This window comes from Scyliorhinus canicula, chromosome 22 (assembly GCF_902713615.1).
Source record: "Scyliorhinus canicula chromosome 22, sScyCan1.1, whole genome shotgun sequence".
Lineage (NCBI taxonomy): Eukaryota > Metazoa > Chordata > Chondrichthyes > Carcharhiniformes > Scyliorhinidae > Scyliorhinus > Scyliorhinus canicula.
This window is the reverse complement of record NC_052167.1, coordinates 6,354,649-6,376,780: the sequence shown is the minus strand read 5'-3', so window position 1 is coordinate 6,376,780 and position 22,132 is coordinate 6,354,649. Positions and strand designations below refer to the sequence as shown.

Genomic DNA, 22,132 nt, shown 5'->3' with positions numbered 1-22,132 from the left:
TCTAACCTTATATATGTGTACATGCAATAACTAGATTTGCAAGAAAATAAATGACAGCTACAAATTATTATTTTGTATTAGAATTTGTAGAGAATGGATTTATAATTCAAATTTGCAAACAAATTTTGATTTAATTTTGATGGGATACATAGAATTAACATCAAGGAACAGTAAGATATGGAGAATTATTTGCAGAGTGAAGACGGGAAGATGTAACAAGACTCCAAAAGGAAATTGGACCATGTGCTTAAAAACAATTTAAAAACAATAATTTGAGACTAGTTGTTCGTTCGCATTTTATCTCTTTCAAGTAATACCATTTACATTATGCTGGTAAGATACAATAAATATTTAATTTTACAATTAACTATACTGGGACAGACACAATCTCATAACCCAATCTCATGTGACATGGGCAGCAGTACTGCGTTCCTAAATATCCAACCAAAAGTGGCTAATTACAAGTCAGGCTTCAGTTTGTTGCACATATTAACTGAAGTAATCAAACCAAAGGGAAAACTCAACCGGATCGCAAGATTACATTTCCTGTCTTGAGATTTCCTGTCCAGAACATTTTAAATTTAATGAAGATTTTGCTCAGTTTTTGTTGCTTTGGAAACATGATACATCATAAATTGTTGCCATCCGCATGCTCCCTGTCATTAATGTATGTTAATACTCAGACTGAAGAACTAATGATTACGGCAGATCGGGACATTATTTAAATATTACTATGAATTCTATCAGTATATTGCATTCTGCAGTACTTAACATAAATGAGTTCAATCTTGACTTAAAATAGCAGATAAAGGAGCCTGATAAGAGTTTGTATTGAACAGTTGAATATTAATATTCATGGAACATCTTTTCAAGGCCAATAATCGCGGCTAATAATCTCAACAAGGATGACAAGTATGAGAATGGAGCCCAAACGCTAAACTTTTTATTTAGTTCCAGTGAAGGGATTATTTCATTGCACATCTTCGAATTGCCAGGAACAGGTGGCATACCATCCATCTGTAGCCAATGCATTCCCTCATGTTGATGACATCTACATGAAAGGATTAAAGATTCTGACTTAACAACTGCAGTTCACATTTATCAAAAACGATTATCAGGAAACACCATAGTATCTCTTACAAATTTATGATTCACAATTAACTGTTCATGCAACTGAAATTGCCTCTAGGTTTTCTGAAATTTGATGTCATAAATGATCAGTGGCATTGTGTTGAATTGCTTCATGAGGCATCAATTGTTTTGGAGAACATTTGTACTGTTCACTTTGAGGCTATTGTTACGACTCCCTGGGCTAGTGCACAGTCAATTCCACCCCCACTTGATCCAGAGTCGCAACACAGTTGAAATTAACAAATCATTTTTAGAAAATACCCGAAGTCTTGGGTCTTTGGCTGCAAAATAACGACAGTTAACAGGTTTTTAATTTTAAACTCAATTAATTTGTATTAATAACAATAACTGTAATTAAATATACAGCAAATACAACTGGTGGACTATTTTCTAATTCCTAGCCCCCCCTTTCTTATATCACCCCACCCTCTACACACACACAAGACAGACAAACACAGAGGAGAAAAGAGGAATGTAACATAATGATGAAAGTAAAAGGACAAGACTCTTTAATTCAAGTGGAAATCTTCCAGTACAACTTTCTTCAATATAGCCCATCTGTTAAAGGTTTTTGTTTTCAGTCTGTAATAGTTTTCACTGTAGATTCATCCAGGTCTCACCAACAGCAGATAGGCTGTACCTCTGGAGAGAGGGACAGAAAGATACTCGCAGCTGCTCCTCTCAGCTTCCAGGATCCGACTGTCACTATCACCGGTTCAGTTCAGTTGGCTGAACAACTAGTTTGTGATGAAGAGCAAGGCCAACAGCGTGTGTTCAATTCCCATACCAGCTAAGGTTATTCATGAAGGCCCACCTTCCCTTGCCTGAGGTGTGGTGATCCTCAGGTTAAATCACCACCGGTCAACTCTCCCCTGAAAAGGGAAAGCAGCCTGTGGTCATCTGGGACTATGGCAACTTTACTTTTTTTTACTTTACAGGGTGACTTGAACAATTAATTTGTAATCACATCAGCTCAGGTCTTAATATTTCAGAACAATCAACCATACAATAATAGATGAGAAATTAAATAGAAATATAATATTAAAGAGCTGTTTTACAAAAGTCTGTTCAATTGATTTTGATTGCACTGCTTTAATAGACTTTAAATTAACCTAAGTTACAACAACAGTACAGAGAAAAAAAAGTGCTAGTGAGCTGATTTATTTAGTATTGTTCATATTATGAAACTCCAAAGTCTTGTGCCAAAGAAGAGAGCAACATGGGTTTATAGGCGCAAGTCACGATATTGCAGGTGTTTTATTGCAGGCTCATCATGGTGGAGAAATGTCAAGTGGAAACCAAATGTTTCCCCATGTGGAAGGGAAAAAATACACAGAGGGAAAATTGACAGACCTTCTGTGTTACCCAGTGACACAGGCCCATTGAAATACTTGATAGAAATGAAAAACTGTAAGATGCTTCATAATCTTTTGTTATCATGGGATTTAGAGTTGAGATGCAGATCAGTGGTCTAATTAAATGGTAGAGCAGGCCATAGGGATGGGCATCGGCTGTGCTTTTCTTTTATTTTCCAGACAGAATGGAAAACAAAAAAAAGGGGGTAGCCCCCCCTCCCCCCATCTTCCCCCTTCCTTCTGCCTCTTCCCCCCCCCCCCCCCCCCCCCCCCCCCACCCAGCCCCCCCAGTTCTGCAGTCTTTTGGTACCTCATCTATCTTGGTGTTTTTTTTTTCATTCTTACTAGCTTACTCCTCGTTGTTGCCCTCAAACAGGTTTTGGAAGAGGCCGCCAAACTGCTCCCAAGTGTCCATGAAGCTTTCCTCCGACCCTTGGATGGCGTAGTTAATCTTCTCCAGGTGGAGAAATTCCGAGAGGTCAGCGAGCCGGTCTGCAGCTTTGGGTGGTGCTGCCGATCGCCAGCCGAGCAGGATTCTCCGGCGTGCGATTAGAGAAGCGAAAGCAAGGGAAAGGTAGGGCCTCCTTCCCAATGTGTAACTCTGTTCTGATACCCCGAAGATTGCCACTATCGAGCATGGCTTCACCCTCACCCCCACAACCTTGGGCATTGCCTCGGAGAAGGCCGCCCAGAACCCAGCAAGTTTGGGACAAGCCCAAAACATGTGGGTGTGGTTGGCCGGGCCCCTCTGGCACCGCTCACATTTGTCCTCCACCTCCGGGAAGAACCTGCTCATTCGGGTTCTGGTCAGGTGCGCTCTGTGCACCACTTTGAGCTGCATTAGGCTTAGCCTTGCGCAGGAGGAGGTGGAGTTAGCCCTGCTCAGTGCTTCACTCCAGAGTCCCCACCCTACCTCTGTCCCCAGTTCGTCCTCCCATTTTTGTCTGATCTCATCCAGTGGAGTCCAGGCTCTGTCCAGTAGCTGTCCGTATATTTTCCCACATAGCCCCCCCATCTCGTTGCTTGTGCCTATCAGGTCCTCTAGTAGTGTGGTTTCTGGGGCCCCAGGGTACCCTACTGTCTCTTTGTGGAGGAAATGTTTTATTTGGAGGTGTCTCATTTCCTGTCCTTTTGCTAGTTTCCACATCCTCGTCAGTTCGTCTAGTGTCGCCAGTCTGTGCCCTACGTAGAAGTCCCCTACTGTCAGTGTGCTCCCGTCCCGCCTCCATAGGCCATAGGGATTAAGTGGCTTACTCCTGTTCTTAATGTTATTGCTGGATTTATTTTGTTAAAAAAACATTGCTGGTGGTAAGACTACTATTTTAAATTTACATTAGTTACCTTCCGTTGAAAGCATTCCTCAAAGATGTCTTAAAGATGATAATTTGCATACTAAACATTTTGCAAAGGAAACAATTATTTCCGGAGGGACAAGAATTAAGAATGAATCCATAAAACTGAGCTTTCATGTCAAATAAATAGATTTCAAAGCTAGAGTACCATGGAAGGTGATGAGTAATCCTTGAACACCATCACCATTTGCCCATCTGCCTCTCCTTAATTCTTCAAGAATTGACATTGATCAGTTTATTCCAGAAGATAGTTGACCACTATTAAAGAGCTGCTAAATTATAATCACGTTTACAGGAAAAATGTGTCAGACTTGGAAACTGAAAAATAGCACAGCCACCAAAGCAGCAGAAAAGTTACCTTTGGTTGATTACTTTCGGATCCTTGTATGTTGTCCAGTGTTCCACAACGTCTAGGACATGCTGGGTGGCAGAGTGGTTAGTACAGCTGCCTCACAATTCCAGCCTTGGGTGGAGTTTGCGTTTTCTCCCCGTGTCTGTGTGGATTCCCTCCGGGTGCTCTGGTTTCCTCCCGCAGTCCAAAGATGTGTATGTTAGGTGGATTGGCAATGGTCAATAGGTGAAGTTACAGGGATGGAGTGGGCCTAAGTAGAGAGCTCTTTCAGAGGGTTGGTGCAGACCCAATGGGCTGAATGGCCTCCTTCTACATTGTAGAGATTCTACGAATTCCATTAAAAGCCCAACTCACCGGAATCATGTTTGCACTCTGAAATAATTGTCCCGCAATGGATGGTTAGACCAGTCTGATTCACGAGCAGATACAGGTGGGATACACCTGGTGAACTGCACTTCATTCATAACATCGCAAAGCATTCATCTACCTTTTGCTGCGCTGCTGTCATGGCTGCTCTGACTTCATTTCAAGGCTGCTCCGGTAAGACCAGCAAGAAGGGAAGAGTGGTGTGGATGGGGTGGGTGACTGGAGCCCAGAAATGAAGGGGACAGAGATTAATGACTGGTGGAGTGGGGAGGTGCGTGATTAGAAGGAATAGGGAGGGTGAGTGTAAGGCAGTACTGGCGCAGTGTGCATCATGTAGTCAGGGCCAGAAAGTAAGGCAATCCTGGAGCAGTGCACACCGTATTGCAAGGTTATGTATGGAAAATATGTCCACGTCAAGGAGGGGAGCTCTGTCAAGGTGCATAGCATGGTGTGCAAGACATGGTTAGTCCCTCACAGGTTTGGGTCTTGGGGGTTAGTGGCTTCGTATCTGGCAACAGATTACAGAGTCATGGGAGGCATCTGCAGCCTGTAAATGGGTAACCTGTACGTTAGAGGGGGGCATTCGATTGTCTCATGGCCAGTGTGGGTCCCAATAGTCATTGTACATAGGATCTCATGATGAGAGGGGGAGGTCAGATTGCCAAGAGGCATGGGGACATCCACAGAAAACAGTTCGGGGAGGATAGGGATATTGACTAGAGTAACATAGGGCACCAGGGTTAAAAGGGGAGGCTGGAGGCTGATAGGAGGGAAGGCTACTTGCCCATGTTCCTCCAGGACAATAGAAACATAGACAATAGGAGCAGGATAGGAGCAGGAATGGGCCATTCACCCTGTCGAGTTTGATCCAACATTCATTATGATCTTTAACTGATCATCCAACTCGGTAACCTGTTCCCGCTTTCCCCCATATCCTTTCATCCCTTTAGCCCCAAGAGCTGTATTTAATTCCTTCTTGAAAACATTTTGATCTCAACTGCTTCCTGTGGTTGTGAATTCCTGCGGAGGCGGCACGGTAGCACAGTGGTTAGCACTGTTGCTTCACAGTGACAGGGTCCCAGGTTCGAGTCCCAGCTTGGGTCACTGTGCGTAGTCTGCACGTTCTCCCCGTGTCTGTGTGGGTTTCCTCCAGGTGCTCCGGTTTCCTCCCACAAGTCCCGAAAGACGTGCAGTTAGGTGAATTGAACATTCTACATTCTCCCTCTGTCCACCCAAACAGGCGCCAGACCTTAGAATCGAGGGTATTTTCACAACATCATTGCAGTGTTAATGTAAGCCTACTTGTGACAATATTAAAGATTATTATTAGTATTATTATTCCCAGGCTTAGCACTCTCTGGGTGAAGAAAGTTCTCCTCATCTCAACTCTAGATGGTTTACCCTGTATCCTCAGACTGTGATTCCTGGTTCTGGAAACGCCCACCATTGAGAACATCCTACCTGCATCTACCCTGTCTCGTCTAGTTAAAATTTTATAGGTTTCTATGAGATCCCCTCTCATTCTCCTAAACTCCAATGTATATAATCCTAACTCACTCAATCCCTCTGGTAACCCTTCACTGCACCCCATCTAGAGATAGAACATCCGTCTTCAAATGAGACCACAACTGCACACAATATTCCAATAGTGGTCTCGCCAAGACCTTGTATAATTGCAGCAAGACATCCCTGCTCCTGTACTCGAATCCTCTCTCTATGAAAATCATCCGGGTAGGAGTCTGAGGGCTTGTGCAACTAGTCGACTATTGCACTTTTGGACTGATTGAAGGGACACCTTAATCATTTCTGCTTCAGTACATGGAGAGCAAGGCTCAACTGAGACATGTTGAGAAAATTCAAATAGTAATTGAACAATTTAGGCACCTTAACTCATGGTGCACATCTGGTAAGAATTCATTACGGTTCAGGCGTCAAGTGTAGAATTGGTCTGATTGACCATTTATCCTTCATGGAGAAACATGAAAAGGTCAGAATGATCAAATTATTGCTGACACGTTGTAGTGGGGAGGTTCAAGCTTTCTATGGCTCAGCTATTGCAGTCACCACATTAGTACAAGGCTGAACTCCTGTCTACTCCAAAAAGGCAGCCTGACAGAGCCCTGAATGAGATTCATAGCATCTGCTCATGCAGATCCAACATCCTGTGTGAATATACTGTCACTGTAAGCTGCGATGGTCAAGTGGTTAAGGGATTGGAGTTGAAATCCAATGGGTGTTCCTCGCACAGATTTGAATCCTGCTCGCAGCAGTCCATCGGCAAACCACCTGCTCAAGAAAAGAATCGGAATTCCCGCCCAGTTTGGGCAGCATGGTGGCGCAGAGGTTAGCACTGCTGCCTCATGATGCCGAGGATCTGGGTTCAATCCCGGCCCAGGTCACTGTCCATGTGGAGTTTGCACATTCTCCCCGTGCCTGTGTGGGTCGCACCCCCACAACCCAAAAAGATGCGCAGGGTAAGTGGATTGGCCACACTAAACTGTCCCTTAATTGGAAAAGAAATCATTTGGATACTCTGTTTTTAAGTGAATGTGCTGTCATGCCTTGGCTGATGTGAGGGTGAGGGTGCGATGCTCCACTACCTGCAATCCTTCAGGCTGTGCTTCAGCCACAAGGCAGAACCTGGAGATGTAATGTCTGGAAAGGGCTGCCCAAGGGTTTCACAATGACTCCTTAGCTTGCTGATTTAGCTGGTTTAGTTCACTGGGCTAAATCGCTGGCTTTTAAAGCAGACCAAGCAGGCCAGCAGCACGGTTCGATTCCCGTACCAGCCTCCCCGGACAGGCGCCGGAATGTGGCGACTAGGGGCTTTTCACAGTAACTTCATTGAAGCCTACTCGTGACAATAAGCAATTTTCATTTTCATTTTTTCATTGATGGAAGGTAATCAGTGCAGGGTAAGGCCCAATCATATCTCTCAACTATTCTTTCACAAAGACAAAATGTTGGCAGCAGGAAATGCAGCCTTCTTCATGGTTTTCATGTAGCAAGGAGGAGAGGAAGGGCCCGTCACCATCGGGGAGGGCAAAGGGAAGAGTCTCGCCCACAGGAACATGGGCCAGCAAAGCTTCATCAAGACACAGAAGCTGAGGAGGAGGAACCAAGTTCTCATTCTCTAAGAGGCCTCTGTTCAATTTGGCTTCTCTCTACCTTTTCATATATTTAAAGAAGCTCCTACTGTCCGTTTTATATTAGTTGTGATTTTACCCTCATAATTAACATTCTCCGACTTTATTTTTTTTGCTTATCTTCTGTTATTTTTTTTTGATTAACCAATCCTCTGGCTTACCACTAATCTTTGCCACATTATGGGGACAATTTTGCCCCCATGTTCCCAATTGGGGGATTGCTCGTATTTGTGGTCGGGGGTGGGGGGGGGGGGGGGTGGTTGTCCTCGTGCATGTACGAGGGGAGGTTCCCCTTTTCTGTGGAAGGAGAGATTTTTTTTGTGGCTGATTTAAAGGGCACCCCAATCTCTATGGAGCCAGCTTGAGGCTCCGCTCCACCGTGATGGCATCTTGGAGGAATCTTTTCACTCAAAGTGCTGGAAAATCTGGCGAGAAAAGCCAGCTGTGCAGTTTGGAGTTGCACGCAGTTTTCTCGGCAGAGTCACACTAAGAGTAAATTTTAGAACATTCCGCCCTTTATGTTTTTTCTTTTATATTGATATTATCCATAACCAGAGTCCCGGGTTCGATTCCCGGCTTGGGTCACTGTCTCCGGAGTCTGCACGTTCTCCCCATGTCTGCGAGGGTTTCCTCTGGGTGCTCCGGTTTCCTCCCACAAGTCCTGAAACATGATCTTGTTATGTGGATTGGACATTCTGAATTCTCCCTCTTTGTACCCAAACAGGCACCGGAGTGTGGCGACTAGGGGATTTTCACAGTAACTTCATTGCAGTATTAAGCCTACTGGTGACAATAATAAAGATTATTATTATTATTAAGTCCGGCAGGTTGTAAGTGACTAATCGCAGGTTACGCTGCTGTTCCTCCAGTTCATGCCATTTTGAAAGAAACTGTTAGTCTGTCCACGGACAGATCTATGCTCACTGTATTGAGAGCACAGTTTCTTGTCTGTTCACATCCCAATCTAAAACTAAACCCAAACTCCAGAAACTGCTTCAGCCCCTGGCTCCTCCCATTAACTACATCATCTTACTAAGCTGAACACAATGTCTCTAATTATCTTCTCCCAAGTGAACCCTCTTCATATAAACAAAAGTCCATTAACCCAAACTTTTACAATTATTTAATTGCACCTCTGTCTCCAAAAGGTCTAGCTGTCTTTCAAACCAATATTTTTAAAAGCGTGACTGCAGCAGTCATACATTAACCCAGGTTTTTAACTCTTACTGCACCAAATACATACAATACAATATATCTGAAATTCCTACACTCATCACGCCTATATCCTGCTCTGCACTGACCTGTGACTAACTATGCATTTTTGCATTCTACTCCAAATGTTGATTTTCCATAGAACATATCAAGCCAGTCATGTGTATAACCTGTATGTGCTTTCATAAAACTTTAAACTTTTATAAAGAAATTACTGCCATTTACCAGCATAAACTTTCCTTCCTGTACACACAATATTATGCTTTTAAAATGTTTCAAAAAGAAATATAGGAAAAACTGGACAATAAAAGTAAAAGCTTTTGAACTATCCAAAGTTAGTGATTTAATTAGAATTTTTGAATTTTGTCAACACAAGGCAATTGCCCAGAGGAAGTTAGCATTTCTGGTCAATTGCTGTGCAAACTCTTACCTGTAAAGTTCTGAGGGGGATTTCCCAGCATATTTTTGAGATACTCCTCAAATGTGATTGTGGGGATCTCAGAGGTTACGGCATTAATATGGGCTGAAGTTCTGCTATTGCCTCCAATTAGGAGCTTGCTCATTTGAGGCCAAAACTAGTGCACTTCCAAAGTATATAAATGGTTGCAGCAGCTAACACAGCCAGATAGAATTATTGGCACAGGCAGAAAGTGGAGCATAGTTTCCAGCTCATCCTGGAAACTAAAACATCTATCTTCTTCATGTGTTAATCTTTGGGCTTCTTCTAGGACGCCTGTAATACTAAGTGTTTGGTGGATCCTGCCACAAGCACCACTGCCAGTTTCTTCTCATGGGGCTTCCTCTTTGTTGGTTCCTCCTCAGACATACAGGAAAGTAAGGTGGAAGGCTGAGAATGCCCACTCTTACCTCCTTCGCATCACTGGCTTAGGTTTGTGCCTTCCATACAGACACGGGCCCAGTTAAAATCTGTTTGAGAACTCCAGAAATCCTGGGGCAATGCATTATGTCAGAGATCTTATGCAACAAATCTCTTCCCCATTTCCTCTTTGCCCTGTTTAGAACTTGGAACTGTAATTGCCGAGGCACAACATTGTAGAAACTCCACCATATTCATGCCCATGCATGACTGAAGTACATGGCTGAGTCTCCTAACCTTGGATTAAAGTGTTACAAAAGTACATGGAGTGCTTGTTTTATTAATCGTGAACAGTTGCAACAATGTGAGAGAATTGCAAAAATTTCTACTGCAAACTAGAGTTAAAATGAAATAGTAACAACAGACAATGCAACGTCTCTTCAACAATTGAATGGACGTTTGAATATCTAAATAGTGAAGAGTCAACTTTGAAAGAACTAACGATATCTTGAATATTTGAATCAAATGCTAGGAATTCAAATTATTTTGAGAAAGTAAATAGTTCTGCCTTTGTTCTCCAGTTTAAGTAAAATGTGATTCTCTTTGAATGAATAACATCATGAATATCCCAAGGCGTTTCACATATTAGCCCAGGGAAAATGATCCCCAGCTGAGGAAGAATGATTAGGACTCCTTTGAGAGTCACTCAGATATAAATTTTATTGCTTTTATCCCTTTTTAATCATAAACTAGAAGCACTGGTATAGATCTCTTAATAATAATACTCTCCCAAGATTGACTGACAAAAATGAGACAGCTTCATGTTTGGGAAGTCAGATTAACAGCGCCATGAGACAGAACAGTTCAACTGGCTGAGGAGAAAGTCATTGCATTTCATGGTTACTTTAAAAAAAACATTTAGGTGAAGTACAGCAAGGGAGAAACTTACTGGGGTGATCTAACCTAATCCACCTAGAGGGAAACACAATGGATCAACTTGACCAATGCCCTTTTATTCAAAGTCAGTATGGAAAACTCATTCAACAAGCCGTTTGTGAGAGGACCTGATATTTATGGGGGCTGGGGAGAAGTGGTTGTGATGGTAGGGTAGAAGATCCCTTGCTGATATTAATGAATGTCAGTCTGACTACCTGTTAAGAGGGGGTGGGTAGGGGTGGGAACAGTAGATCTTGTGGCACAAGACTACACCCAAGTACTAGAGAGTAGGTAGATTGGGAGAGATTATGGTTAGGCTTATGGGAGAACCTTGTTGGGGGAGGATGGGAGACCATGGTTGGGGTTGGATGAGAAATGGTCAGAGGGAGAATTGGAAGAGTCAATGATCATGAAGCTGGAAGTCCTGAAAGAAACACTCCCACACCTTGTAGCCTACAAGCATTGTGGTAAATGCACTTCACTTGTGGATTTGACCTTTTTTTTTTGCTTCTTTTTACCTGCTAAGTTTCCTAGGTCAGGGAAACATGACCAAGTTTAATTAGAAATTAAAAGCATGTTAATAATTGAAGCACACAGCCTCTTTAAAAATCCTTCTACTTCCTGAAGAAAGCAGATTGCTTCCCTGTCCTTCACCCCACTTTCATTAAAACCAGAAGTGGGTGGGTTGGGATCATGGTAGAAATGTTACAAATAACTTCTCATCCAATTCAAATCCGGTTCTTTTTGATCAAAATTATATGTCACGAGGATGCAGTGAAATATTGATAACAGTGAGATATTGAGGAAACAGCACTTTTAAGGTTGAACTGCACAGCTGGGAAAGAGAAGATAGAATAGTATATAGATTTATATAATTACTGAACCTTTGACTGTGACTTAGAACATAGAACATAGAACAGTACAGGCCCTTCAGCCCACGATGTTGTGCCGACCATTTACCCTAATCTAAGATCAACCTAACCTACATCCTTTCAATTTACTGCTGTCCACGTGCCTGTCCAAGAGTCGCTTAAATGTCCCTAATGACTCTGACTCCACCATGTCCACAGGCAGTGCATTCCACACACCCACCACTCTCTGTGTAAAGAACCTACCTCTGGCATCTCCCCTATACTTTCCTCCAATAACTTTAAAATGATGTCCCCCTCATTACAGTCATTTCCTCCCTGGGGAAAAGTCTCTGGCTATCCACTTTATCCATGCCTCTATCACCCTGTACACCTCTATCAAGTCACCCTCTCTTCCCTCTTCGCTCCAGTGAGAAAAGCCCGAGCTCCCTCAGCCTTTCTTCATAAGACATGCCCTCCAGTCCAGGCGGCATCCTGGTAAATCTCCTCTGCACCTCTCCAAAGCATCCACCTCCTTCCTATAATGAGGCGACCAGAACTGGACACAATATTCCAAGTTTGGTCTAACCAAGATTTTATAAAGCTGCAGCAAAACCGCATGGCTCTTAAACTCAATCCCTCTGCTAATGAAAGCCAACACACCATACACCTTCTTAACAACCCTATCAACCTAGGTGGCAACTTTGAGGGATCAATGTATGTAGACCCCAAGATCTCTCTATTCCTCCACACTTTTAAAGTATTGATTTCCACAGCAGTTTCTCTCTATTCCTTGCAATTAGATTGCCATTGATAAAAATTGGATTGGCAGAAACAAACAAAATCTAGAAACTGAATTAATTATGTTAAAAGGGAGTTCATGGGAAGAAAATTCAGAAGCTTACCACGCCTTTGCAAATGATGCAAAACATCTTAAAGAGTATTAAAAGATTAACTATCAATAAATTATTGAATAAATACTCATGTGCTATATCCATAAGGCTTTCTAAAGTTGATCTATCCCAGCTGTGTATCTTACTTCAATCTTGCGATAAGCAGACACTGATCCTAACCAGTGCTGCACTTAACTTTGGTCGTTCGTTACCACACATGATATGTAGAACTGGCAGGCGTAGACTAATTTAAACAAGTTTACATTTACAAGTGAAGACTTTTCTTTATTTCTTCTGTAATTCTCTTGTGTATTTTCTAAATGTAATACTCCAGCAGGGAGCAGACTGACAACTTGCTTCAGTGTGTCTTTCCATGCTGCTCTTATATGGGTACTTCCTTACAGTAAGAAAATGTAACGGTAAAGTCGCCATAGACCCAGGTGACCATAGGCTGCTCTCCCCTTTGAGCGGGGAGAGCTGACTGGTGGTGATTTAACCTGAGGGTCACCGCACCTCAGGCGAGAGGCAAGGTTGAGAAGGCGAATAACCTCCAGGAATATTCTTAAAAATGTTTTTGTTCATGGGACGTGTGCGCATTTATTGCCCAATCCTAATTGCCCTTCAGCCCATTAAGAGTCAACCACATTGCTGTGAGTCTGGAGTGACATGTAGGCCAGACCAGGTAAGAAGAGTTGTTCCGACAATCATTCCATGGTCATCAATAGACATTTTTTCAATAAGTTTAGAGTACCCAATTATTTTTATTTCCTGATTAAGGGGCAATTTAACGTGTTCAATCCACCTAACCAGCATATCATTGGATTGTGGGAATGAAACCCACGCAGACACGGGGAGAATGTACAAACTCCACACGGACAGTGACCCAGGGCCCAAGTTAGAAACCCAAGTTAGGAACAGATCATCAATGCTGATTCATTCGAAATAAAACTGACACTGCTCCCATTACGGAATCCAAAGACTTAAATAATTCCAGGGGGGCATTTGACCTGATTACCTTTGCCTAACCTACTGGCTTTGACCCTCCCCCTGTTCAAATCCTGCACTTCCCCTCATACTGACAAGGAGAGACATTCCACCCCCTCCCCGCCCCACCACCATGGGAATTGCAGGGTCAACTCCCCCAACAGCACACCCACATGAGGGTAACCCACCCTCTCCCATTGGACACCCCCACCAGACCCCCCATCAGAGACTGCCCATCAGACCCCCCACCAGAGCCCCCCACCAGACACTCTCCATAGACACCCCATATCAGACCCCCACCCCCACCAGACCAGACCACCATCAGGTTCCTCCCCATCAGGGACACTGGACCAGTCCCCCCTACCAGCCCCAATCAGACACCCCACCAGATCCACCCATCAGAGACCCCCAATCAGATCCCCCATCGTATACCCCATATCAGAGAATACTCATATCAGAGTCCCCTCATAACAGAGAACCCTCTCATATCAGAGACCCCCATATCAGAGAACCCCCATCAGAGAGAGCCCCCATATCAGAGACCACCCACACCCCCATTAGTCACTCCTGCCTGGAAGCTAAAAATCACTGCCTTTTCACTTGCCTGCCCCTTACAACCTCTGCCTCAGACAGATGTACAGAAATGAGCAGCTGTTAGAAAGTCAAAACACATCACAAGGCTTTAAAACCCCCTCAAATCCTTTGGTTTGCAAGGCTCCTATTCACTTTCAATAAAAATTAGCTTTTAAAGGTTGTGATTGACAGGTGAATAGCAATATTTATAATCATCTAGCTATGATTGACATCTCCTGGCCACATCAAAAGCAGATAAGTGCTTTCTGCTGAGAAAAAAAGTGAAGTGAAAGTACTTAACTCCGAAATGTCAAGGCCGCATGGTGCCACAGTGATTAGCACTGCTGCTTCATGGCACCAAGGACCTGGGTCCAATCCCAGCACCTGGTCACTGCCCATGTGGAGTTTGCACATTCTCGCCGTGTCTGTGTGGTTTTCACCCCCACAACCCAAAGATGTGCAGATTAGGTGGATTGGCTATGCTAAATTGCCCCTTAAGTGGAAAAAAGAATTGGGTACTCCTAGATGTCTATAAACCTTGTGGTTAGGTTCACAGCAGGGCACTTGAAATGCATTCAAGTGTGAAGGGAAATAGAAATAAACAAAGAAAGATCAGATTACCCTTTCTTGAACATGCTGCTATTTGAGGTTATCACAATTCGGCCCAAATCTTGCGATCTCCAGAAAGTCGGGACCAGGCGTACAATCAAAACTATGTGTCAAGACCCTGTGGAATTCCTGACTTGTAGACCTAGGTGGGAATGGCCCAGAAAGTTTCAAATTCTGTTGGCAATTCTCATGTTGCTCAAGACCCGCTACGAATGTCTCTGAATCTCAGCCAGGTTCGGGCGACTTCAGGCAGATCCGTACTACTTAATCTGGCTCTGGTGACCAGAATGCTGTTCCAGTAGACCGCCACATGCGGTAGCCCTCTCAGGGTCGGGATTCTCCCTGACCCCCGCACGCGATTCTCCCACCCCCCCCCACCCCCCGGAACCAGCACCGCGCGAATCGCGCCGGGACGCTCAGAGGATTGCCGCAAATGGCGAGCAGCGATTCTCCGGCCCTGATGGGCCGAGTGGCCTGCGAGAAAAGCGACAGTCCTGCTGCCGCCGTTCTAACCTGATCTCGGACCGGCGGGACCTGGGGCTTCAAGGGCCGGCAGCGGCCTGTGGGGAGGGGAAGGGGGGTTCCAACCTCTGGAGGCCCTCCAGAGTGGCCTGGCCCGTGATCGGGACCCACTGATCGGCGGGCTGGCCTCTCTGTCGGCGGGCCTCCTTTCTTCCGCCGGCAAGCCTGTATCGATGGGCCATTTTTGTGCGGGGCAGCCTGGGGGCGCCTTGGGTCCCGCGCCGGCCCAACTGCGCATGTGCGGGAACCAAGTCTTTTACGCAGCGCTGGGTCTCTGATGCCGCGCAGAGGCCCCGCCCCCCTAAATCACGCAATGCCCCTGCTAGCCCCACGGAGGGCGAAGAATACGGGTCTGGGAACGGGCGCCGACGCCAGAGTAAAACACTCCGGGTTTTACTCCGGCGTCGGCACTTAGACTCCCGTTGGGAAAATCCCGCCCAGAATGTTCTCCATAACATGCTTAAAATTGAACAAACTGATGATACTCAAAATGGCAACCTCGTGTAATCATAGAGGCCCTTGTGGGTATTAATGGTTATGTAATATCTTGAATCGGCATCGAGTTTCAGCTGGCGATAGGCGTGACTCATATCAACCTTGGAAAAGGAATGACGCCCCAGCTAACTTTGTGTATAGATCTTCTATCATTAGGTACCGGCCCAGAGGGGAGGCCTTGTTTATGGTCAATTTATAATCTTCGCACAGACGTACGCCTTTGTCAGATTTTAGTACCGAGACTACCGGCGCTGCCCAATCAGCAAATCGCGGCGGTCGGTTGATATCGAGGCCTTCCAAACGGTGGAGTTCATCCTCAGCTTTCACCAGGCGGGCTCTGAGTATTTCGGCTGGGCCTTAGAATCTGCTTATATCTTGCCTGTGGGCCCCTTAATTTGGCCCAGGCCCTCGTGGAAGACTTCTGGGTACTTCCCCAAAATTTCATACAGTCCTCCAGTGTCCATCTGGAAGATCTGTTGCCAATCACGGCCCAGCAGACTGGGTCCGGGGCTTCGCACTATTATTAACGGCAGCTTAACGGACTGCTGCCCATAAGTAACTGGGGTCATTGTAATGTCTACTATGGCTAGGGATTCTTCTGTATAGGTTGCTAGCCGTGTCTCGGTGTTCCACAAACCTAGCTGTTGAATTCCAGTTCTGATTTTCTCAAAGATCTGCCTCCCTATTACTGAAATTGCAGCCCCCATGTCCAACTCCATCTCTAATGGGTGGCTGTTCACCTGGACAGTAATCCTGATGGTGGAACTCGTGGCACAGCAATGTAATGTAATTGATACTCTCGACATCATCGGGCTGTTGTAAATAGAGGGTTCTGGCTCTGGGGATGGTTGAGCTAGGGTGTGCTTCCAAGGGTCCTGTTCCTAGGGGGCACTGCTCGTCTGAATGGGGAGCATCCTCTGCTATTTTCCTCTATCCCTGACATGGTCTGGAGTTCCTTGACTCCATTCTCTGTGCTCTCCCGTGAAAAGGAGATCTCAACGGCCTTTTTTAGCTACAGCAATGACTTGGCCTGCAATTTCTGCTGGGATGCCATATTATTTACATTTTATATGAGGCAGTCCCATACGTAGCATTTCAGGTCGGGATGGCACATAGTGACAAAACCCTGCCAGTTTGCGCAATCGTGCCAAAAAACTCTGTAACAGACTCCTGGGGTTCTATCAGCTGTATTAAATCAGTACTTCAGTATGGCGACCAATGGCTTGGGGTCGTAGTGGTTTTTTACGAGCACTACAAGCCCTTCGAGCATCTTGGAGTCTGGGGCAATGGGGTACGTCAGGCTCTTTATGACGCTGAAAGTGGAGGCCCCACAGGCTATCAGTAGAATTACCATCTGGCAATCATCCCCAATGATAGCCTTTGCTTTAAAAAAATAGTCCATATGCTCCACACACTGAGCCCAGTCCTCTATACCCATATCAAATACATGGAGTCTGCGAGAGCGCAGCATTTTCAAAATAATGCAAATTTTCGCGAATAGAGGTGCCTGAGCTCAATTGGCTAGCAGCACCGGCGGTAGTTCCGCTTCATCCTTGTTGTCAATTTAGTAATCAAGGAGGAATCCCGAAAGGAGAGTCAAACAATTGTTTATTTTCAAAAGGATAGTATTTACAAGTAACAGTTCAAGTCCAAGCCGGGGCTACTCTGTAGCTCAGCTCCCACCTGGGTCGGACTATATGGCAATGAATCAATGAGCCCAGTGATAGGCCTCCGGCCCTTCGTGGGGGAGCTCATACTCCATGAGGTTCACGGGCAGATTAATCGGGTCATCCCCATGGGTCTCATGGGGGTTATAAAAATAGGACAGAATAACTGCAGCTGAGATTGCCACTGTTATGCGTTTCCACAATATTTAAAGATGGCTTGAAGGCCTCACAGATGCAAAGCCCCTCACCTCCCAATAGTCCAGTGGCAACCCCCGACTTGGATCCTTCCAACCGCCCAAAACAACTCCAACCCCCATGATGGGCCACCCTCCAGCCCTCTCGCAGCCTGCCACTCACCCCCCTCCACCTCGAGCACTGGGCCAGCAGTTTTGATGCCCTTGAACTGCATGGAGTAAATGGAAAGGGCTACTCACCTCCTCACTTCCCCTCGGTAACCATTGCACCAGTTTCCCGCTTTTGCAAAGGAGTAATCAACGACACCTGTGTGACTTTTCGCTGGAGAGTCATGTGACTCCCGCGGGGGAGGCTGTTGCATTCAACTTCAATCTCGCTAATGAGATTGAAATGAAGGCAAATTAGGCTTAATGACCTTTTCGCCATTTGTGGGCAAGATCCGGAACTCCCATCGGGAGCGAGCCGGGTGAATTGCAAAATGGTTCGCACCCGGCAGGAATCTCGAATTGGCCCTTCCTACAATTCACCCAGGGCATCCGGATTGGCTCCGGGCGCAACGCGGTGGGGAAATCGTACCCATATTTCCCAAGAAGAAGAAATGTATTGAAACAAGTGCAACAGCATTCCTGCTCCTCTCGGTTCCTCAGAAATGTAAGTATAAACATTACTTACCTTTTTATCAGTGGTCTTTTAAAGACCACTGGTTAAGTTGCTGTCGGCTCAAAATGTTGTAAAGTGCATACAGTAACCAGTTCATACCGAATTTATAAGTGGGGTCATAAAAAAGGCATTGAACCCTGATTAACACATTAAAGTGGCCGAATAATTATTTCAAGTGGTTGCCCTGGGCACTTGGCAATCTCAATCTGGTGAATTGGCAGCTAGCACATTTCTCTGGGGTGGGCATGCAAGGTTAAGCTTAGAAATCAGTCCTGTCTCATACTAACCTTTCACCCAAAAGAAATCAAACAGTGATTGACAGACTTGTGTCCAAAGGGGACCAACATTTTGAAAGTAAACTAAAATATCTGCAACACTAAACAAAATTTTGAAAGTATGGAGCATTAATCTCAGATGCAAGCTAATGACATTGCCGTTCAAATTAGAATTTTACACTAATTGCCTTTAATTTGACAATGTTAAATAGAGATACTAAAATAACATATTGTGGGAATTTAGTTCAAATAATTTCAGATAAGCCATCATTAATCAACATGTTCATAATCACACACACAATGTCAGAATTGTATATTTACTGAGTTTAAGGGGACACGGCACAATCTGATTTATTCGTAATATTTCAGAGAACGGCCTTTTTAGGAGCTGCAACTTTATGTGATCGAAGAGAGTACAAAGAATGTTCACTGATGGTAAGTTTAAATACCTGGTGAAAACCCCACAAATGAAGGAAACACATGGCAAATAACATGTAAAAGCGATTGGTTTTGTATTCATGAAGTGATTCTTTGAAACTGCTACACTTCTGGAGGTGCAATACCTGGACTGAATGAGCATGGCTAAAATTTGCAATTTAACGATAAATTCACATATTATCCTCTACTTGTGGAATCCTAATGTGCAGGTATGAAATTGTTTTTCAAATATTGTGTTGTTAAATAATTTTATAATGGTTCATTGATAATTCTTTCTTTAAAAATTACCTACATTAAGCTGCATTGTAAAGCTAAGCTATTGTTAAGTAACAGGAATTTAGCCTTGCATGCAGGTGATATTTTTATTTATTTTTAAAAAAATTTTTTTAGAGTACCCAATTCATTTTTTCCAATTAAGGGGCAATTCAGCATGTCCAATCCACCCACTCTGCACATCTTTGGGTTGTGGGGGCGAACCCAACGCAAACACGGGGAGAATGTGCAAACTCCACACGGACAGTGACCCAGAGCCGGGATCGAACCTGGGACCTTGGCACCGTGAGACTGCAATGCTAACCACTGCACCACCCTGCTGCTCCACGCAGGTCATATTTAAGCTGACAGTGGTCAGCAACTAGATAACGCGCTAAAGTAAACTTTCATGTCAATAAGCATGCAGACAACAAAATTTAATAAAATGCTTTGGCATTAACCTCGGGAATATCCTGATACATTAAGAGTTAATTATATATTTTTAATAGTTGGTCAAACCAGAGAAAAATACTGATGCTGTATCATTTGATAGGAAGAGGAAATGCTACAAATTTCCTGGGCAAATATCTGAGCCAAGTTTAAATGCCAACACTAAAAATAACATCTGGAATTAATGCGATAGCAGCTCTCGTTTATTTTTACCGAGGAAACTGCGTGAATGAAACCCGATAGGCTTCAGGAAACTTCGCTTCTCTTTAATGCCTTATTTTGTTCGGGATCGCATGAATTTAGTTGGATTATCATATGCACCACATGGAAGTATTGATTCACTGTCACATCTATTTTAGCTCAGTAGTAATGCCAAAATATTGAGACTCCTGATGATAATCCTGTTTGGTCAATTTCAGAACGAGAAGTTGTCATTGAATATTGGCAACCTGCATCATGTTCTTATTCAAATTAATTTGCACAATCGGGATGTCACTGGCAAGGCCAGCATCGCACTGAGAAGGTAAGAGAAGGTAACCCTTCTTCAATAGTTGTGGGAAAGGTGTTCTCAAAATGACGTAGGTAGGGAGTGCCATGATTTTGACCAAATAGAAGGGTAATAACAGTGATACATGTCCAAGTCAGAATAGAGTGTTACTTGGATCTGATAAAGTTCCAATGCACCTGTTGCCGTTTTCCTCTACATAGTGGGGGTTATGGATTTGGGAACTGTTCCTGATGAAGTTGTGGCGGGTTAGTACAGTGCAGCCTGTACATAGTTTACATTGCAGAGAGGCCTCAGAGTGTCAGGGTGCAGATGTTAAGGCTAGAAGGAGCGATTCTGATTGAGTAGATTACTTTGTCCTGGATGGCATCAAGCTTCATGAGTCTGGATCTGAACACGCAAGCAGAGAGTATTCCATCACATTCCTAACTTGTTCATTGCAAGAGACTTGGGGAGTCAAGAAAGGAGCTATATGCCACAGAAAGTCCAGCCCTCTGACTTGTTCTCATAACCACAGCATTTATATGGTTGGTCCAGTTGAGTTTCTGGTGAAAGGCGCTCCCACGCTCAGCACCTCAGGCAAGTTGCCAACAAAAATATCAGAAGGTGCCAAGAAGCATAAAGGGCATGAGCAACATACCACAAATGTGGAAACAATATGACCAAGAATAAGGGCAGACTCTCCCAAAAAATGACTAAGGGCTGGATTCTCCGATTGGAAGATGAAGTTCTTCTACTAGGAGCAGCGCCCAGGAGCAATTCCTTCTCCCTTGCAAATTTATGCATGGCGTGGAGCTCACAGGATTCGTTTGGAACCCCTGTATCAGGCCACTATTTTAAGTGAACGGATACCGACAGTCTGGCTGTTGGCCTCCCCCCAAAACACGAATCATTTTGATCCTAAGTGGCATTCCCCTTATTTTGAAATTGTGCCCCCAGTCCTAGATTCCCCAACCAAGGAAAACATTCTACCTGCATTTACCCTGTCTATTCCTTTTAAGTATTTTGTAGTTTTCAATGCGATCACCTCTCATTCTTTGAAATTCTGGAGAATACAGGTCCAGTTTGGATGATGTCTTTTCATAAGACAATCCCACCATCCCTGGAACAAGGCTGGTGAACCTTCACCTCACCCCCAAATGGCAATAATATCCTTTCTGAGGCAAGCGGACCAAAACTGCCCACAGTGCTCCAGGTGTGGTCTAACCAAGTTTCAAATAGCCAATGGTGTTGGAGATCATTTATTAGCATGGATAGAGGATTGGTTAACTGAAAGAGTTGGGGGTAAGAGGATTTTTTTTCAGGAAGGCAACCGTAACTAATGGAATGCTACAGAGATCCATGCTGGGGGCACAATTATTCACAATATATATTAATGGCCGCGATTTACCAGCTGCGATTTACCTGTCAGAATTGGGACAGGACGCAACAGATAAATCCCACGAAAGGCCTCTTCCAGGATTCCCGACGGTTGTTAAGCCTCGCAAGAGATGTTGCGATCTGGATCCTGCCCACAATGGGATTGGGCCTAGGAGTGCCCTGTCCATTTGAGGTGGGGTGAGGGGGGGCTCGAGGACCTCCCAACAGGTGAGATGAGTCGGGACGTTGAGTGGGTCCAGGTGTTGCTTTGGGCAGGTCGAGAGATCAGGGTGCCATTTTTAAATGGCTCCCCATCTCTTCTTGCACTGACGAGAAGAGCTCCATAGTGCAGGAAGTGCAGCCGTGTAGGGCGTTCCCTGCTGAGGCCTGAAAAATAAGAGTGCCATTGGAAACGGGATCATTCCTGTGCTGCAAGCGGTGAGAACGACTCGGCTAATCCGCCCAGAACCGACTCTGTTTTTGGTTAGTTCGCGCCCAATGACTTGGACGAGGGAATTGAATGCACCATTGGCAAATTTACAAATGACACAAAAATAGGTGGGAAGACAAATGGTCAGGACGACACAAAGTGGAATGTGAAGGATATAGACAGGTTAGGTGAGTGAGCAAAAACTTGGCAGATAGAACATAATGTAGGACAATGTGAAGTTATGCACTTTGGTAGGAAGAAGGAGCTGAATATTATTTAAATGAGGAATGGCTGCAGGAAACTGTTGCAT

At 44.5% G+C, this 22,132-nt stretch overlaps 1 long non-coding RNA gene across 1 annotated transcript in view; it reads right to left on the bottom strand.

Annotated features, from left to right (window-relative positions):
- Positions 1-913: 913 nt before the first annotated feature.
- Positions 914-22,132, bottom strand: part of LOC119956048 — a 103,084-nt gene continuing 81,865 nt past the window's right edge. The window contains exon 2 of the long non-coding RNA XR_005458579.1: positions 914-1,051. This is a non-coding gene — a long non-coding RNA (uncharacterized LOC119956048). The remainder of the gene's footprint in view (positions 1,052-22,132) is intronic.